Genomic DNA, 22,314 nt, shown 5'->3' with positions numbered 1-22,314 from the left:
TAAGTTCTTCTTCATTTGCTGCAGAATAACAGTCTTTCACTTATTCTAGAGTTAAAGATAAAGAACTTGCAACAGTAACTAGCGAAACAAAAGTAATGAGTATCACCAAAGTTTTTAATTATTGTATCAAAATATTTTAAAGTTACAAAGATCTGTAGTATGTACCTTTCTGTTTCGGTGGTAACCGATAATGAAGCTCTGCTTTATCTGCACTGCATTAATCTGCTAGAACAAGTTGTTATAGAAGAGTATGTGATAAGACTTCCTTAAGAAACCACGGTATAATGGTTGTAATGCTTAAGAAAAACCAGTGTCGTTCAAACCATGGACGGCTTTCATGCCTGAATGCAGGCAGAGTGCTACCTTTCAACTGTCGCAGCACGAGGAGGTGGGAGAGCGTCGAAGCCATCGCCCCAACTCCTTTAACCCTTAGGAAAAATCCCCGTCGGTCAATTTGACAGAAGGATGACTGGAACTGAGGTTCTCCTGGAGCAACTGGAAGGTGGAAAATTCCCTACTGCTACAAAGGATTGAAACCGCGACCTCCAGGACCGGTGTCTCTTGCTCTAGCCCTTAAACCCACATGGCCTGGCGTACTGGACGATTGAAATACGGCACGTTGCTATCATTATATTCCATCTAGTCACTGGACGTTGTCGAATTTTGTGTCTGAGTAACGGTGCTTGCCTTGTTATTCCAGTCTTAGCTATATCGACATTGAAAACTTTTACGTCTTGGTGCAGGATGTTTACATTTTCTATCTTACAGTTCACATCGTGGCAGTACTTGCAATAATATGAATACTTTATTTAGTGGCAAAACATACTCCACGTTATTCGGATACATTTGAAACTTCTTCTGTTTGGGAATACCTTTAATGACCACATCAGATTTCTGTATACAGTTCATCAATAAAATTGCTATTTTTCTATTACGGAATATCCACTAAGGTTCCCTCAATAAATAGCAATGTGCTTTCATATTCTTTCATGCAACTTTACCACATCTCATTTTTCATCCATTGATTTACTGATCCGCCATGTTCTTCAGATGCTACCATGAGACATCATTATGCATGTGAGACAACCTTAAGAGTACACTGCTTGGGGAAACAGTCCTTAAAACATCTTTTGTATTAACAATAAATAGTCACTTCAGCGCTTAATGATATTTGCTCTGACGCCAACAAAGCGCATTCTACTGAATCTGAGGAAAAGTCCTTATTTTATAAGGAAACCAGTTTCCTTCTCAGTTATATCACTTAGCTACTGTTTGCATCCTACAGGTTGCTTAATATTTACATAGAGAAAATAGTTATCTACAACCATAACAGCTGAGGCTTTTTAAGAATACACAACTGCTTGGTGTGAAACTTTGCAATGAACATTTCTACTTAGCATCTAGCAAACAGTAATTGCAATTTATTATTACCTAAGAACTTTAAGCTGTTAAAGAGAACGGAAACAGGCTCTGAGAATTCCTTAACTGTGGAAGGAAAAGATAGCTAGAATATTTGATTGCTAGAGCATCTGGTACAATATAACAGAACTGTTTACTTAATAACGGACAGTCATGTTGGTGGAAATATCAGCAGGACAGAGAAACATTGAAATGTCCGGAAAATATTACAGTGGTTGAAATGGCCAGTTGCTGTTGCGTCTGTCCTCGTTCTAGACGGCCACGCAGTCATCAGTTGCATTGTTCAATTCAGACTTCTGTAAATCTGTTTGGTGTGATCGCTACGTCTTTTGCGTTAAGCTACACACTACAAATTTAATCGGATGCATTCATATAGAAAGAACTTATCTTTTCGATGCCACGGTTCGAAAAGTAAAACCTTTAGTATTACATAGAATTCTGACTGACACCGGAACTTGCCTCTTGTGCCTGAGACTGAGTAGCGTGCCCACGTGGATCGGGATATTTATGCATTTTACTGCCCTTTATGATCATACTAGATACTAAACACGTTCTCATTCGGTAACGCGTCAGTTCGTTACTTTGAAGACATTATTTTATGCGTAGTGCAAAGTTATCTATTTCTTTTTTACTTAGTTTGAATTTCAATGATGATTAATGAGCATCAGTGCACATCTGCTTATTCTTTAAAAAGTATCGGTTTTTATAACTGAACAAGCTGTTAACAAATCAGGTATCAGTACGCCATATTTTCTGGAATTTCGCTTTTTCTTCCAGCAACCAAGTACAAATATAGTATCAGGGTCTGCATCAGCCCACAATATGATTTCGTACCATATTTAAATGTACCACCACTAGCAAAAATCTTAATCTTTGGATTTGATACGAGTGATATCACTGTATTACGTAACGCCAAGCACGTTAAGCTAAGTATCCATGTAGCAGAGCGGTGGTAAAAACAGCGGCGCAGTCAACTCTGTGCTCAATGGTTCTGTTCTAATACAAGATCCCTCTTTCTGTTGAGAGGGTACTGTTTTTTCTAATTAAGTGACGTTCAGAATTGATTAGAATTATAAAAATCGCACAAACGTGTTGAAAGTGTGTGTGTGTCCAGTAAAGCATAGACTGCTCCCGCAAGTAATCATAATCCTGCACTGACACTTTCAAGATATGCCAACCTTGTAATTATAATGACACAGAGAAATTTTTAGGAAAGCTATACGAGTCGTAAATATGATCAGAAATAATCACACACACACACACACACACACACACACACTTTAAAAAATTCTGCGTAACGGAAGACATGGGCCTAAATATCTAATACTTGTGTGCTGCACACAGTGCACTTGTTCTACATCTACATCTACATCTACGTCCATACTCCGCAAGCCACCTGACGGTGTGCGGCGGAGGGTACCCTGAGTACCTCTATCGGTTCTCCCTTCTGTTCCAGTCTTGTATTGTTCGTGGAAAGAAGGATTGTCGGTATGCTTCTGTGTGGGCTCTAATCTCTCTGATTTTATCCTCATGATCTCTTCGCGAGATATACGTAGGAGGGAGCAATATACTGCTTGACTCTTCGGTGAAGGTATGTTCTCGAAACTTTAACAAAAGCCCGTACCTAGCTACTGAGCGTCTCTCCTGCAGAGTCATCCACTGGAGTTTATCTGTCATCTCCGTATCGCTTCCGCGATTACTAAATGATCCTGTAACGAAGCGTGCTGCTCTCCGTTGGATCTTCTCTATCTCTTCTATCAACCCTACCTGGTACGGATCCCACACTGCTGAGCAGTATTCAAGCAGTGGGCGAACAAGCGTACTGTAACCTACTTCTTTTGTTTTCGGATTGCATTTCCTTAGGATTCTTCCAATGGATCTCAGTCTGGCATCTGCTTTACCGACGATCAACTTTATATGATCATTCCATTTTAAATCACTCCTAATGCCTACTCCCAAATAATTAATGGAATTAACTGCTTCCAGTGGTTGACCTGCTATTTTGTAGCTAAATGATAAGGGATCTATCTTTCTATGTATTCGCAGCACATTACTCTTGTCTACATTGAGATTCAATTGCCATTACCTGCACCACGCGTCAATTCGCTGGAGATCCTCCTGCATTTCAGTACAATTTTCCATTATTACAACCTCTCGATACACCACAGCATCATCTGCAAAAAGCCTCAGTGAACTTCCGATGTCATCCACAAGGTCATTTATGTATAATTTGAATAGCAACGGTCCTATGACACTCCCCTGCGGCACACCTGAATGAGCCTGCAATGAGCATGCTTTACCTTTCTAATTAAAGCAACCAGCTGTGGAAAGAGAAAGTCTCCTCAGTCGGAAAATCATAGATGTGCCATGGAAAAATAGTTAAATCATCTAAGTGAGCACTTAAATCCTAACTCTCATTCTTACGTAACGTCGTAATAGTGAGTGACATTCCGTAGCACAGTGTTTGACATGCGTGGACGTACCTTTATGGTACCTGGATTAAAAGCTTGCAAAGAAACGTCTCCCTTCAACAGTGTCTTATATGACTGACAACCATTAACTGATTTCAGATACGACCTGAGTGACTGAGGAACGTGCAAGTTTCAATGAAATGCCACCCACGCAACATTGCACTCACTAGCGGATTTACAAAGAGTGATTAGAGACATTTTGTAATAAATCAGCAAAACGTGGAACTGAATACAAGAAATGACATTAAAAGCCTTGATAGATACTCAAACTTGCAAGTAAAATGCTTAGGTTCATAACCAGCAGTAGAAACGTCGTATTCGCTTCTCTTAGTTCTTGAGTAAACGAAAATTATTTCGCACTTAAGGAGAGGATAAATCATAGTATCAAACATAGGCCTTAATCTGAGGAAGAAATTTCCGAGAATGTACGTTTGGTGCACAGCATTACACGTTAGTGAAACATGGACTGTGTGAAAACCGGAAGAGAATCGAAGCATCTAAGATGTTGTGCTACAGAAGAATGTCGAAAATATCAATGAACTGATAAAATAAGGAATGAGAAAGCTCTCTGCAGAACCGACGAGGTTAGGAGTATACGGAATACACTGACAATGAGAAAGGACGGGATGACAGGACATCTGTTAAGACATATGCAAATAGCTTCCATGTTGCTAGAATAACTACAGAGGGTAAAAACTCTAGAGGAAGACAGAGATCGCGGTACATCCTGCAAATAATTGCGGACTGGCCGCATCAAACCAATCAGGAGAATGGTGCTTTGATTAGTAACCAAAAAGCCCTCTGTCCCAGGTTTGAGCCACGTCACCGCTTAAATTATAAATACAAATCATCAGCAATGGCGGCGGAGGACTAATGGCATAAGAAGTCACTCTCACGCAGCCAAAGGCCTTGTCTAAGGGACCGAGGGAGTGGACAAAGCTTCAGGGCACTTTTCCTAATGGGGGAACAATGATCAGTGATCAACGGCATGAGGATGCAGAAGGCCATGGAAACCATTGCGTTAACGACAAATCATGTGCATCCATAACACATGTGGCTTTTAATTAAAAAAAGTTTCTTGATCTTCTCTCCATTGGCAAAATATTTCGGACTAGCCCAATTCGCACCTCCTGGAGAGCACAGCTAAGGGAGAGTTAAGAAGAGAGAAACACCAAATAATCAAAAAGGATAACCCTCTTCGAGGCGAGGCGTGGAATGTCAGATATTATCACTTGTTAGTGAAGTTAGAAATCTGAAAAGAAAAATGCTAAGGCTCAACCTAGATGTAGCGGGAATCAGTGAACTGAAATGGAAAGAAGTCAAGGATTTCTGCTCACATGAGTATAGGGTAATAGCAGCAACAGAAAACGTTATAATGGAAGTAGGATTTGCTATCAACAGGAAGGTAGGACAGAGAGTGACTTACTATCAACAGTCCAGTGATAGGATTGTTCCCATCAGAATCGACAGCAAGCCAGCACCGAAAACAATAATTCAGGTATACATCCCGACTTCGTAAGCTGAAGATGAAGAGATAGAGAAAGTTCATGAGGACATTGAAGGGATAATGCAGTACGTAAAGGGCGATGAAAATCTTATAGCCATGGCGGAGTGGAATGTGTTTGTAAGAGAAACAAGTAGAAGAAAGGATTAAAAGGAGATTGGGGTATTGGTGTTAGGAATGACAGACGATAGAAACCGGTCTAGTTCTCCAGTAAATTTCAGCTAGCAGTAACAGCGAATACTCTGTTAAAGACTCGCAAAAGGAGGAGATATACTTGCAAAATTTCGGGAGATAAAGGTAATATTTCAGATCGATTTTATCGTGATCAGACAGAGATTCCGACAGCACATACAGGAGTGTAAGACGTACCCAGGAGCAGACACAGACTCAGATCACAATGTAGTAGTGATGAAGAGAAGGCTGAAATTTAATATGTACAGTAGTCAAGAGCGGACAATAAGAGTGTAACACCAAGAACAATGTGCTCGAATTGAAAGTTGTAAGACAGGGAAGTAGTCTTTCACCCCACTCGACCAATTATACAACGAAGAAGTAAAAGAAAGTTTCCAGAATGGGATTAAAATTCAGGATGAAAGGATCTCAATGATAAGACTCACTGATGACATTGCTATCCTCAGTGAACGTAAAGAACAACTACAGGATCAACTGAATGGAATGAACAGTCTAATCCCCTCTACTCCCCTCATGGACATAAACGACAAGCTCCAGGATTTCACTAACAAAATTACTCAACTATATGACAAATATGCTCCAATAAAGACCAGAAAAGTAAAAAGGCAACTTGCACCTTGGCTGACTGATGAACTAAAACAGCTCATGAATCTCAGAGATGCTGCACATCGAGCATTCAAGATACACACTACACCTGAAAATCATGCTGTATACAAGCAGAAAAGAAACAAAGTCAGTCAAGCAGTGAGAAACGCTAAGGTCAGACATGTCCGTACATTAGCTGACAATAGATGTAGACCAGCTATCCTGTGGAAAAATCTCCGTAGTCTCGGTTTAGGCAAAATAAAAGTTGCAGAAAATCACATGGTCCCAGCTGAAGAACTAAACCGATTCTTCACATTACCTACAACCAAAAATGAACCGAAAAAGAACAGAGAATCATTGATTACTTCATGGAGATGAACGACTGTAGCAAAGAAAAATTCTATCTACAGAACGTCACTTGCAGTACGGTCAAGAAAGCCATAATGCGGATTAGATCAGCATCTACTTATTAATGACCAACTACTGCCCTCTATAACAGACATTTTCAACGATTCATTAATCACAAGTGTTTTCCATGAGACCTGGAAACTGGGACAAATTAAGCCACTGCCTAAAAAGGACATCGCCACAGCACCCTCTGACTACCGCCTCATCTGCCTTCTTCCTGCACTATCAAAGGCCTTAGAATATATAGTTCATCACCAGCTCACCAACTACCTAACTACTAACAACCTACTAGACGAATACCAATCAGGTTTCCATAAACATCGAAGCACAACATCCGCTCTGATAAAGGTGACAGACGACCTGAAACTTGCCATGGACTGACAAAAAGCGACTATCATTTGCTTCTTAGATTTCAGCAAAGAATTTGATACTGTCGACTTCGACATCTTACTGGCGAAACTTAGCGGTCTAAGTTTCTCACCAAGTGCAGTGCAATGGTTTCGCTCATACATGACGTCTCGTCAGCAACGCGTCCTGTCTGGAAATATAAAATCACAATGGCGGCATGTAGTGTCAGGCGTTCCCCAAGGCTCAGTATTAGGTCCTATACTCTTCTCTCTGTATGTCAATGATGTGTCATCGGTTCTGACCTATTGCAAGTACCATATGTATGCTGATGACCTTCAGTTGTATCTAAGTGCGAAACCAAGCAATCTCAAGAAGAAAATTTCAATACTGACCTCGATGCACTGTCTAAATGGGCACAGGACATAGGTCTAAAACTAAACACATCTAAAACACAAGCGGTACTTGTTGGTCACTCTAAGCTTATTAGCCCGAAACATCGGGAATCCGTACCACCTCTTATCCTAAATGGAACAAATATTAACCTCTCTCCCTTAGCAAAGAGTTTGGGAGTAATAATAGATGAAAATCTAAATTGGACAGAGCACGTAACTGCAGTGTGCAAAAAAGCATCAGCATCCCTTCATGTCCTACAAAAATATAAAAGACTCTTCCCTTTCGATCTGAAAAAGAAATTAGTACAAACGCTTATACTCCCAATCATTGACTACGGCGATATTATCCTACAAGGCCTCTCTCAGGAAAATTCCCGACGTCTAGAACTGGTCATGAATGCCTGCTTCCGATATATCTGTGACGTTCGACTTTTTGATCACATTTCACCAGCATATGGAAAATTGTCCTGGCTGCGTGCAGACCAACGCAGAGATTTCCATACACTCTGTCTCATCTACTGCCTTACAAATGTACACTGTCCTTCATATCTCTCCTCGTCCCTAACGCTCATGTCGGAACAACATGACAGAAACACACATTCCCATTATAATAAAATCCTCTCCGTTCCACTGCATCGCTCAGTCACCTTCTCCAAGTCCTTTAGAGTAGCGGGAACCCAACTCTGGAATAACCTCCCTCGTTATGTTAGAGAACTTAAAAACATGTCCAGCTTCAAAAAACAGTTAATGACGTATCTACTTAAGCAACAGTAATGCCTTCCTCTGTACATGAATGCACTTCACCTCATTACTTCCCTCTTTCCCCCTCCTTAAATCTCCCTTCCCCAAAACTCGCTATACTAGTAAACATCTACTTTACAAACCAAGATATTATGTACATCTGCACAAACCTTCATTACTATTGCCAATCCTTCTCATGTTTGTCAATATTATTTGATTTTTTTTATTGTTATTATTATTGCTTTTATCATAATCTGTATGTATAGCACCTGTTGTAAAAATACTGCCAGCATTTTACTTTATTAGGTCTTAATCATGTTTATCATTATTATTTGATTTTTTTTACTGTTATTATTATTGCTTTTATCATAATCTGTATGTATAGTACCTGCTGTAAAAATACTGCCGCATTTACTTTATTAGGTCTTAGTCACTACTCTTCATTCATATTGTCACTAGAGGAAGCTAATTTTCTCATTTACACTATGGTCATGATGTAACTCTGATGTGTGAAATGCTGCATGTGTGGGACACTGGTCTGATGTAAGAGAGGGCCTGATGGCCCTAATCTGATCAGGTTAAATAAATAAATAAATAAATAAATAATGAGTACAGAATTTGTATTGACAGTAAATCAAAGAAGGAGGCAGCTAATGAGAAGCAACAGAAATGAGAACAGTGAGAAGTTTAACGTCATAATTGGTAATCACAAAGTAGATGAAGAAAATGAATTCTGCTACTTAGGCAGCAAAATAAACCATGACGGGTGGATCAAGTACGACATAAAAAGCAGACAAGCATTGGTATAAACAAAGAATATACTACTAACATTTCCGAGGTTGTACATTTGGTGCACAGACTTGTAAGGTAGTGAAACATGGACTGTGGAAAAACGGGAACAAAAGAGAACGGAAGAATTTGACGTCTGGTGACACAGAAGAACGTTGAAAATTGGGTACAATGACATGCCAAGGTATGAGGCGATTTTCTGCAGAATCGGCGAGGAAAGGAATACATAATGAAAACACAGACAGGAAGAAAGAACATGATGGTAGGGCATTTGTTAAGACATCAGGGATTAACTTCTATGAACCTATAACGAACTGCAGAAGGTAAAAATTGTAGAGAAAGGCAGAGACTGGGGTACATCCAGCAAATAATTAAATAATTGAGGAGGTAGGATGCCAGCGCTATTCGAGATACAGAGGTTGGCACAGGAAAGAAAATCATAGGGGACCGTATCCAACCAGTCACATTACTGATGAATCCAAAACTAAGTAAAACAAGACAACCGTCAGCTTATTTAGTGAAACACTTAAAATAAAAATGACTATATAATCTTCTCTGGTGATAGGATCTGCATCACCAATGAATTTTTTGAATAATTTACCAATATCTCCAGCTGATATTCTCTTTATATGATTTACCATTGTACAATTCAAGCGTAGGCTATTCAGAAGTATCTAAAACGGAAAGGATTAACCTTTGTAACCATTAGAGTCACTTATGAATCTAACATACGGACAATTTATGTCGCAAGATATACTAGCATTATTCCATGTATGGCCCTGCTCCTGTGACTGCATGTAATTTTCATAAAGTAAGCTAGAATTAGGTTTTCGATATTTTAGGAGCAGTTGTTGCAAAGCTGTTATATATGAGGTCAATGTTTTTAACGTACTCACACTAGGAAGATCATAATTACGTTACAGAATTTTTAAAATTTTGCTATATATGCTTTTTTTATTCCCAGTTATATTTAATTATCGTTCGTCATTGGCATAAATTTGACTGTATATAATTTCCTTAAAATAACTTGTACATATTAATTATACTGTTCTAGTGGCACGTCATTTTTAAATAGATGATCCAAAGATATTATATATTAAAATCAATCACAGTACTGTAATGAAGTACCACTGAAAACCACGAAAATCGAGTTACACCTTTCATGATCTGCTTTATGGTTGTGTGATCTTTCGCATTACAGTCGTATTTATTAATGAGTGTAACGATAATCGTACATTATATGGTTCTACAATGCTTCCTCGTAGAACTGATAAATAGTTGACTAAGAATTTTCCATTTCAAAGGGATTTAAAACTCAGTCCGATCGGTCATTTAGATCAATATTAAGTTCATTTTCATCCAGCAAATACATGATTTTATCTTTCTGTAACTTATATACGCAGTAATTCATAAGTATTTGGTACTTTGTGGTTGGTGTCTTATGTGTGCAGCAGAATTGAATGGCTATTGTCGATTATTGTCGTGTGTTCTTTAAATCGTGTGCTAAGTTTCCTTCCTATTTGTCCAAAATGAAACTTTGAACATTCTTGACGGCTCTGATGACCGTGGTTTATATCTCAATGATCGTTGTAGATTGTTAGCGCTCCTGTAGCCAGTGTATAATTTTGTAGTCTTGAAGTATCCAGTAATTTTGTCGGAAACAATAGCTAGAAATGGTCATACAAAAACTTTGTTTTTCTATTGTTCGTCTGTGTCTTTGGTTCAAATGGTTCAAATGGCTCTGAGCACTATGCGACTCAACTTCTGAGGTCATCAGTCGCCTAGAACTTAGAACTAAGTAAACCTAACTAACCTAAGGACATCACACACATCCATGCCCGAGGCAGGATTCGAACCTGCGACCGTAGCAGTAACGCGGTTCCAGACTGAAGCGCCTTTAACCGCACGGCCACACCGGCCGGCTGTCTGCGTCTTTGATAAACTTTATTTCATCTACAGGACTGGTGGGTGTTTAATTGGTTTTCTTTTTCAATAAGGTGTTCACTGGGTTTTTCGGTCTGCCGTTATTTGTAGCCACAGTTCTAGTTCTTTTTGAGTTTATTCTTTTCCCAGTGGTAAGCTGATCAGTTTGTGTATCATAGAACGAAAATATGCAAGGCTGCGTGCTCTTGGGCGCATGATGGTTGTGGATAATTGCGTCAGTAGTCCTTAATTTACTAGAAATATCAAATGTGTGTTCACATTTCGCATTTGAAATCTTTAAATGCAAAAATCTGTTGATCTTATTTGTTTCTCTTTCCTTAGTGAATTTAATTCTTTGGTGCAAGCTGTTGAATTGTGAATGCGGGACGTTATTCTCTCCTTTTGTGCCATGGAATAGCATTAAAATGTCTTCAAAATATTATATAGTACTAAAGGACTTGTTTGGCTGTTTGAGTGCACTTTTTAAAAATTGTTTTCCTCTAAAATGTTAACGGATTTATCAACTAAAGTACCCACTTGGCACGAGCCCAATGCTATACTTAATACGATAAATTTTGTTCTGCAATGAGAAGTAATTCTAGGCAGTGTTTAATTGTAGGAGTTCTACTATTTCATAAACTTCTCACTGGATGGTTTTCTAATATTTCAGAAGGTTGTTTTTAACGATTTCTGTAGTGTCCGTTTATGAAACGTACGTATGCGTGTTATATACATCAAGTTGTAAGAGTGTCCCATTTGTGGCATTTTTACATTTCCAGTTTGGTTGACAATATCGTCACAACGTTTTGTAGTGTACTCTTTCTCTTATGTGTGACATTCGTTAAGAAGTATATCGTTTTTTGCTGACAGTATGTGCTGAACTATTAACCATGCTAACAATTATACTGATCGGTATGTTTTGTTTACGTATCTAGCGATGGCCACGAAATAATGGTGGTGTTATATTCATTATTATGGGACCTCTTTTGCCCTCTATGGATATGAAGTTACATCCTTACTGCGCGAGTGGAAGAGCTGGGAGACGAGATTAAGCTACTCATACCAGTTCAGAAATAGGTTAGTCTCGTGCGTCTAACTTCTGAGCACGGCTATTCCTTTGGTTCCGTTTTGTTCTTTTACAGTGTGTTGTCTTAATGCATTTGTGACGGTAAATTAAACAATTTTGAAGAGTATAATTAGTAATTAACTTATACTTCAAATATGTGAGTTACTGGAAATGCTAGGTATCCACAAGTGAATATGTGTATCATATAAATTCCTACTTCTGTGTCGTATACGGTTCACGATTTATCACTAATCACCTAGTGAAATTAAAGGATTAAGGAAGTTCCTCTTAAGTTACCTGAACTGTCATAATAATACATCTTTTTGAATAAAATCAGTGAAATATATTTTCTTACTTTGAGGACAGACAAGTATTGGAGTATGGTGTTGTTATTGAAGTGTCTGTTTCACAACCTAAACAAAGCATAACATCAGTACAGGATAATCTAATAAATTGTGATGGTATCCATACAAATGATAAAAGGGGATGTATGTAAGTGTGTAAGCTCAACATCTCCTCCTAAGCCACTGGATCGATTTCAACCAAACTTGGTACACATTTCCCTTACTGTAAGGCAACCACGAAATGCCCACCTATCTGCCTTAGTTCAGGAAGTATAGCGTAGTAAACAACGAAACATAAAATATTTCCGCATCATGAATTAAGTTTAAATTTGTAACTTTTGTACTACTAATTCCATTCGCAATAAATTTCGGACGGTACCCACATGTTGCACTATATTCTCCTACAGAACCATACCATGGTACTTCGCATAGTTTAGGAGATTTGACGTCACAGACACTGTGATTCGTGAAAAACAACTGCATTATTTATATTACATCCTTACTACTAACTCTATTCGCTACCAACTATATTCTCAAAACATCTTGCGGACAGTATCCACATGTGCCGCTGAATGTACCTGCAAAATTATCTCATTGAATGACTCAGAGATCGCGAGTTATGACAGCATAAACACTGAGACGTGTGAAAAATTCCGCTTCATCGGTGAAATTTTAGTACATTTGTTCTTTTCTACTAAGACTTTCCCACAGTCGCGTCATCTTGAAGAAATCCCGGTCACCTGACAGGTCTCTTGGCAGCTGTAAACTGCAAAGTGCAAACGGCTGTAGGCGGAAATAATACCAGTCTACAGAGTTATGAAGAGGCCTTTCCGTAGAGACGTTTACAAAATTGCGTTGTAGGCACGCGAAGCAGCTGTGCCCAGCGTACAGATAGTGTCTGGGATACTGTACTTTTAAATCTGTAGATTATGCATGTTCCTTTGCACTGCTGCAGTTTCACAATTCCAAAGATGATTTCACAAATACATGCAAATGAAATTTTCTCAATATTACAATACAAACGCAGGTCATTTTTTGTTTCCATTTCTGATTTTAAACTGACAAAATGAACACCCGGACAATTCCACGTACTCAACTAGTAACTAATATATTTAGCTGTAGAAAATATTTTTAACATTCGGAAAGACGGATGATTCACATGTACGTGCTGCCTAGAATAAACAGCTCTAGTAGTTTCGCGTCATGCCTCCTAAACCACATCAGCACTAGGGACATAGCTCGTACATTCATTTTATGTTCTTCTTTCCGCACTGCCAGACGCAGTAAATGTAGCAGAAATCTAGAATTACGGTTCTAGATTAAAATGTACTTCCTGCTACCACGTTTTCCAACTATGGCAAAAGAAATGCTGAGTCGCGACTCTGAAATTACAGAAGCGAGAAGCGCTGTAGCGTTATCTCAGCTGAAGAGATTAATTGTTAGTTCTGTCTTTCGAGTTTGTGTAATAGAATGGTATAGATTCACTCACATATAGTGAGTTTGTGAATGTCGGTAGCATGCTACCAGACGCGAGGGAAAAGACATTCTAATGTTCGGTATCTGGTAACATTTTTCAGTGGGTTAATATAATCAATAGGGACAATTCGGAAAATGTTTCTGGCACAGATCATTGAGATGATTACTGAAACATGTACCAAATGAACCTACCGCTCACAAAATACCAATTTACCATGGTATATGGTAGTAAAAAGCATTTTCTTTGCATTTTGGCGTACAATCTCCTATACAGCATTACCTTTTCAAACACTTAAAAAAAAAAGTCTCACTGATACAAATAAACACATGACTCGGATTTAAGAAAAACCATTTTATTTTTCATTTAGATATTAAAATGTGATTCTGACTGGAGAAGAGACGGTTTCAAGAGTCCATCGAAAATATATTCTGTTTCATTATTATGAATCGCTAAATCACTTAAAGGTTGGTGCCAGCAACCACATGGATGACGTCATGGCTAATTTTGCCGTAACACATCCTCCTCCTATCCTAATTCACTGCTGCCGCTACGGTTTGCAGTCCGACGTTCACAGTTTTTGCTTCGTCATCAATAATTCGTCGATTGAGCATTAAAGATTTGATTTTATTTCACAGAAATATTTTCAGTTTTTCATCGCGGAAAGAGATCTAGAACAACTGTGAATCCATTGTCGTAACTTACTTTATCTTCAAAATAATATTATGTTTTAAAAATTACTTTCGAAAGATGTTCTCCGTTATTTTGGCAAACGTTTCCCAAAGTTGGCGTTATTGGGTTTACATCAAGATAAGAATGACCGAGCAGACCGAACGATATCCCGAAAACTAATTATTATTCGCGAAGAACCGCGAAACTGTGTACTGCTGAAAATACAGTCATTACGTACCATGTGATGTTCTTCCACGAAACGTTCAACTTTTTCTCGTACTAGTCTACATAGACAGTCATAATTTCACAGAGTCGGTTTCGAAGAAAATCGTGAAATTTCTATTGCAAATGATATTGTCTCTTCAAGATAATTAAGGTACATTACAATGAATTTTAGCAGCGCCAGAAATAAGAATGCAGATGAACTTGACGTCGCAATTAGAGGCCGACGTAACTGACAAAGTAATAGACTACTATTTCCTCACAATTATTGGTAGTTAAATTTATGTATTCTGATAGATGAGCATGGTCTCTTTAGTCTTGAAGGAGTTATCGTAGTTGTGTAACTTTTTGATGTTATTTGTTGGTTAGGTCCTTTTTTACCTCTTTATCCCCTTTTCATTCTCAGCTTCAAGAAATAGAGCAGGCACTGTTATATGCGGCCCATTAGAAACTCGCAAGTGTTTTCAACCTTTCAGGTAAGCTGGTAGTGGGGCAGAGGGAGGTTCCAATTGGCAATAAATGAGAGAGGCCCACCAGTTCTCCATTTACTTGAAAACGCTCAATAGGAAGATACGACTTACACAGAATTTACAGTTGGTGTGATGAATGACAGCTACCCCTGAATGTGGAAAAATGTAAGGTAATGCGGATGAAGAACGAACCTGTAATGTTCGGATACCGTATTACTAGTGTCCTGCTTGACACAGTCACGTCGTTTAAATATCTTGGCTTAACGTCGCGTACCGATGTTAAATGGAACGAGCATTTGAGAACTGTGGTAAGGAAGGCGAATGGTCGACTTCTGTTAATTGCGTGAATTTTAAGAAAGATCGATTCATCTGTAGAGGAGACCGCGTATAGGAAGCTTCCGCACCCTATTCTTGAGTACTGCTCGAGTGATTTGGATCTGTACCAGGTCGAACTGAAGGAAGGTGCCGAAACAAATCAGAGGCGGGCTGCTAGATTTGTTACCGGTATGTTTGAACAACACGTTAGTGCTACAGAGATGCTTCGGGAAATCAGATTGGAATGCCTTCTGGGAAGGCGACGTTCTTTTCTATAAACACTGTTGGGAAAATTTAGAGAACCAGTATTTGAAGCTGACTACGAACGATTCTACTGCCGCCAAGGTACATAGCGCGTAAGGCCCACGAATATAAGATACGGGAAGATACGAGGCATATAGAATGTCGTTTTTCGCTCGCTCCATTAGCGAGTGGAACAGGAAAGGAGATTATTAGTAGTGGTACAGGGTACCCTCCGCCACGCACCGTACCGTGGTTTGCGGACTATCTACGTAGATGTAGATGTAGAAAAGCTTGACAGTAACTGGGGAACTGCCAGTTACTTAATTTATTTGGGACAATGTCATTCATTGCCCCAGACCAAAATTAAATTTTTTGTATGTCTCTTGTGTGTATATGTGGCGCACGTATCATTGTGATGCTGTTTGAAAAGAAGGGTTGATCTCGTGGTTATTACTTTGGTTTCCTAACCGTGAAGGTGGAGCATGGTTTTCTAGTTCTGACCAACTGAGAGGGTAGGGGAGTTTCAACCAAATGCTACCTGAGCTGATAGCGGGGCACTGAACTAGCGCAACTTGAGAGAAGAGATTTGAAATTAGTATGGGAGTAACAGTTAGCAGCTTGAAAAACGAACACAAAATTGAACGTTTTGTACAGAATTTTCGTGACGGTTATCAATTATATACCTTACTCACTTCACTCACATGAAAAACCGTAGTAGCTCTCATGTTTCCAGAATACTATAGCCGCCACCTAGGGATTTTCTATCAGACAGACGCACGTATAAAACACTGAACAAAAACTCAATTCCGCCCCAACATATCGTGAAGACCCAGCGGTACAAACTGGCCGCAGTGTCATGCTCAGCCCACAGGCGTCACTGGATGCGGATATGGAGGGACATGTGGTCAGCACACTGCTCTCCCGGACGTGTGTCAGCTTATGAGACCGGAGCCGCGACTTCTCAGTCAAGCATAAAAAGTAATATTCAGACACCCACGCTACGGTTAAAAATTTAGTAGTGACCTATGAGCACAGTTGAAATCTCACTCATGTCGACAGTTGGCACAAGTGCTGGTCCGCCGATCCTAGTGTTACAGAGGGCACATGAATCTCTAGACTACGTGTGCCAAACGCAGTACCACGCTGAGGCTAGGGGCACTGTGGAGTAACAGCAGAAAGGAGTCGGAGATGAGAGTGCGAAGAGGTACACATTTGGAGACAGCGCAGGGATCTGAGGACACCGGCGGACAAGACTCTGCCTCATGCGTATGGAGGACAGTGCGTGCACTGCCGTCAGGAGGACAAGGAGAGCTTTAGCCGAGGGGGATGTAGATGGCCGGCAAGAGGACGTGACTGAGACGGCAGTCAACTGGAAGAAGCGTAGCAGGAACTTCGTGTATCAAGGCCGTGGAGGAGGGCTGGTGGAGTCTGGGATCTGGGAGTGCGGCAGCTTGCTGTGAACAGGGACTAGTAGTTTCTGTCTCGGTGAGTCCACGGTGATTGGCTTCTAACATCCATGGAAGCCGTTGCTGCCAAGATACAAGCTGTTATTATTACGCTAGTGCAAAAGTTCTTAGCATTCTTGTTTTCTATGTTGGTATCCAGATTGCTATGTTTTATTTGTCTATGGTCATTTTTTATTTCTAGTTCACTGTGGCAATTTGAGTTTACATGTTTTCATTTTGTAATCTTGAGATAGTGAGTAGATTTGCGGACGCCAGAAAACGGAATACTGAGTGGAGAAATCTGAACATTTCCGACGTATTCTTGTGTTTGAGTTAAATAGAGGGGTTGCAGCAGCGGAGGTAGTGAGAAACATTTACGCCGTATACGGGGGTTATACCGTTGTACAGAGCACGGCAAGAAAATAGTTTTCTAGTTTTTAGGAGGACCGTTTTGTCATTAGTGTCCCGTCAGGTCAGGAAGACCTTCGGGGTTTGATGAAGATCGTTTAAACGCATTAATCAGCAATTATCTACGTCAGTGTACTGGAGAACCGCAAGCGTGATGAACTGTCATCGTTCCACAATTGTGCGACATGTGCATGCAATGGGAAACGTTCAAAAATCTTGTCTATGGGTACCGCACGCTCTAAGACAAAATCACAAAATGCACCTGATGGCCATATGTACATCACAGCTTGCTCGTCATCAATCGGACCTCGAACAACATCGACCATTCTTATCCTACTGACGACAGCCGGTGTCTTTATGCTAACACAAGAAAAAGAAAGGAATGGTTGAGACCAAATGTAGCGAAAACTACCTGTACAAAGACCTACACGCATCCACAAAAGATAACGTTATGCAACAGGTGGTACAGAGACGGGGTGGCGTACAAGGAATTGCTTGTCCGAGGTGTATCCAGCACTGCTGACATTTATTGTCAACAACCGAGACATCTTGCAGACTGAATGCAAGACCAACGGCCAGTAAGACTGCTTGAAGTGATGCCACTTCGCAAAAACGCGCTCCGCTTTCTTTTAGACTGACAAAAATGCTATACAGGAACTGGGTTGGGAAATTATTCCACACACACCTTACTTATCTGATCTTGTGCCTTCAGAACTGCATCTTTCCGTTTCTTTATCGAAGACTCTTCGAAGAACTTCCTTTCCGGATGAAAATGCACTCCAAACCTGGCTCCACGATTTCTACAGCCGCGGAATCGTAAAGTTACCACAACTTTGGCAAATAGTTGTAAATAGTGAAGGATAATGCATTATTGATGATTAAAGAGTCTTGTAAGTGCATTCGTTTATGTACACTTATGGAAAATCACTACTAACTGATGCACCAAACCAATAGCTGAAGTGTCGGGAAGTGGCTGATAGAAGAAGTAGAGCCGGTTCTGTTCAGTGCAATCCTTTCCTGTGAGTACACCTGTGGCCGGCAGGCTTTCGGCTGAGTTGGGCAAAACTTTATATTTTCACGAAAGTGAGGCTTGGTGTGTTAAACCCTATGAACCTGTATTTCATTGCTAATCACGCTCATCGAAACTTCGATGTTTTTACTGCTGATGTTGACTGATTCATTAATCTCATTTATTGTGCTGTTGGTCACCTATTGGTAACCTCGGTCAATGTTGTTCATTATGTAATGATTTTCTTCTTGTCAATTGATTCTACAGTTTATTAGTTTCTCCGTTTCTGATGCTGCTGGAACCGCATCTGATGTTCAATTAATGAAAAGCCGCTACAGTTATTAAGTTCACACCACCTATTTCGGCCTCTGTATTAGGCCATTATCACGTGCATATGAAAAATATTCTGAACAGAAGCAATTTTAAATGACGCAAAAAACTTCCAGATGCAGTTTATATGGCCGATGAAAATGATGAAACTGGTCGTATGAACTTAATAAAATTTTAAAGAAAGCAACTGGAACTGCTTTTCATTAACTGATTGGTCAGTATTAGTTTTGAAAGTCGACTTACGCTTGAGTATTTCTTGGATATTGTATCCACATCTAATGTTTGTGTACATCGGGTATATCTTGTCATTATTTTACAGCATGTAGAACTGTTTATGCGATTTTCTTTGCGCACTGATTTAAAGTTAACGTTACTCAGAGGGGAAGAGGCTTTTAATGATTGACATTTTATAATAGGTATTAAATTTTCTTTTTTTGTTTTGAATGCTGCCAGGTTTACTTATGTTGCATCATGCACACGTACTCGTATTCGTTGAGTTGGATAATAACTACATTTCAGACTGAAATATATGTCTTACAATTCGTCAATCGTGGGGCTACCTGAAAGTTATGTTACTCTTGAAGAATCAAAATTGCCAAGATCTCTGGTAAATCTTTTTATTACCATTACCAGTTTGCGACAAATCCACGCTGTCATCATCGGATCTTGTAGCATTATTAGTTTTACATGATTTTTACAACACTGAAAGTGACATAGAGCAGCTACATTAAATTCTAATAAAAATGGCATGGAGCATCAGCATGTCCCAAATATAATACCACACAACTATAACACATACGACACAGCGCTGATGTCCCAGCATATACTCTGGGACATCAGCATAACACGTTTAAGATTTTAATTTTGTTGCATTTTATTTGTGACCTACTTATGATCCCTGCCATTTTTTATTAAATCTGCCGCAATACCACTACGTGATTTTTTATTATGTAAAAACTATGTCCATGTAACAATTTTACATGATCCAGTGATGGCATCATAGATCTGTCGAAACTGGTAATGGTAATAAAAAGAATTACTAATGATCGATGCAAATTTGATTCTTCAAGAATAATATGACTGAAATGTCAGACCATAATGGATGGCCCTTCTCGGCGGGTTAATTAAAGTTAAGAATTCCCATTTATTCAGGAATTAAAGGTATCGCTCTATCTCCATCCCAACCAAATATTCAGAATGAAATCTAAACATGCACCGGAAATACTAACAAACAGAATGTTTATGTCTGAAATTAGGGATACACGGAGCAATTACAGCTAAAATCAGAGAGGCGTATAGATTAAAAGAGATGAGCCATGTGTGAAGAATGATTTTTGTCGATTTCTTCCGTTCGGGATACAATTATATTGCAGAGGATTTGAGTAACCACTGTAACAGGAAAGAAAAAAGTTTCAGACGTACATACACAGGAAGAAGAGCTATTCAATCAGGGTGCCGGTATACACGAAATATTTCAGGTACTTACGAAGAGATCTCTTGAAGTTACTTATTCGGCTACAATCACGTATCAGAGTTTAACAGGAAGCAAATATGAAGCGTATTAAATTATAGAAAACGTAATGAGTAATAGTCAGAAAAACTTTAAGACAGAATTTCTCGTAAAGCTCCTGATCGTATTATTTGTGACAGTACGACGCAGTAGCAACTTCTTATTTTGTAACAGCATTCTTCTCCAAAAATGCGTCGTTAGTGAACAGCTTCGAAAATTATCGTCGTTATTTATTTCGTTCGAGAGGCATAGTGCGTGCGCTGCTGATGGGGTGTGCCTTCCTGAGTTGTACAGAGTCGTCAGTACATTGTAATACTTCATAAGGCATTCCACGGCTTGTTTTTATAACAGAACAGGCCTCCTTGCGAACTTCATGACACCTAAATTTAATGTGCGTAGGAGCAGTATTTGTCTTCCTTTATTGTAAGGAACTGGTGTGCTGTTTATTTTCATTAAATTAATGTCGACCTAAAGCTTTAGGACACTTTCTTCTGCTTCATTGAGTCCTGTGTGAGTGTATAATAACCTAGGGGTTGTGGGGTGGCGAGTAAGTTACCTCACTGGTTTCAAGTTTTCATGCCGTATTTAATCACGTGAGCCTGGCAACTAATTTGATGGTCAGCCAGAAAGCGAAGGGAAACATACTGACCTTAGTTTCCAGTCTGCACTGCCACATTTCGATCCAGCCCACTGAAAGAAAAGTGTCTATTTCCAAGTTCATTGCGTGATCAGGACTATGACTTCAGTAAAAGTTTAAAGTTCCAATCAAGATTTAATTTTATTAATGTTTCTCACAAACAACACTTAAAATTGCATTATGTTCAATTGAAAACAAGTCTTTCTAAACTAACAGCACCTTTGGCAGTTCAGAGGCGACCTCTACTGTAACTTTCTAACAGATTGTTTTTCGCCCTGACTAACATCACTCAATTGAAAGTTCGCAATAAATGTTCAAAAATTAATGTTCGCCATAAAAGTGGATATAAATTCACCACTTGCCCCGCGGAATTGAATTTCACACAAACGGCACACTAACAGTTATTTTACAGAATTCTTAACGATCCAGGACGGTGTACAGCCCACGCGAGTTCACTATCCGTTTTCACTGCCAAATAGGCGCTTGTCACAGCTCGGCTCTGACGTCATCCGAGGCAGAGCGCGACCAGACGTTTAACTGGCGTGGACCTCACAGTGTCTGAGAGCGAAGTGAACCTTCTTACAGCTTCAGGGGCTGTATTTATAAGGTGCCGGTGCGGACTACCAAGAAAACATATGTCTCTGTCTATTTGCATACGGCGGCAGTCTGCAAACGACCGCTATCTCGGGCACATAATCTTTAGTAATATAGTTACCAATTACTTCAGAAACTTCTTAATTTTTGTTGGTAGGCAGATAAGCAATTTTAAAGCACGTAGAAAGTTTCAGCTCGCTAGAATGAAAACTTAGCTTAATAGAATTTATTTAGTGGCACTAACGGTAGATTGTTACCTCTGAACCATATCTTTGCTAAGACTTATATCAGTTGCTATTTATGTTACAAGTTTTAAACTTGGTGTAGCTGTATTATTTGATATATTTGAACATCTGGTTTAACCAAAATCCTCTATCATTAAAATTTCAAATACTTAATATACAACACTTAAGTACATTTTAGTTACAAAATTAGTTTTGATTTAATTACTCAAAAACTGTAAGAGGTAGATTAACGTGGACTCTCTGTTATTATTTTTGGGGCGTACTGAAGCATAAAACAAATTTTTAAGTTTCTGAGTCCATTATTTAGCGCCTCTTATTTTCCGAAAAACGTGGATTCTGGCGTTAATTTTTGGTTTATGGTCTTGGAAACCAGCATCACTTATTTATGTCTTCTAACTGCACATTCTGACCAAATTCTGACTTCCTAGCGTCGTTATTTGGCGTCTCTGATTTTTCTCTTAAAGCGGCATTTTTCCGTAAACTAATAAGTTTAGAGCACCAAGGCTTGGTATTTGGAACATTATTACACTATAAACTTGTGCTCTACATGCAGACGCG

This window comes from Schistocerca piceifrons, chromosome 1 (assembly GCF_021461385.2).
Source record: "Schistocerca piceifrons isolate TAMUIC-IGC-003096 chromosome 1, iqSchPice1.1, whole genome shotgun sequence".
Taxonomy (NCBI): domain Eukaryota; kingdom Metazoa; phylum Arthropoda; class Insecta; order Orthoptera; family Acrididae; genus Schistocerca; species Schistocerca piceifrons.
The sequence above is the reverse complement of the archived record's forward strand: the minus strand, read 5'-3'. Positions refer to the sequence as shown.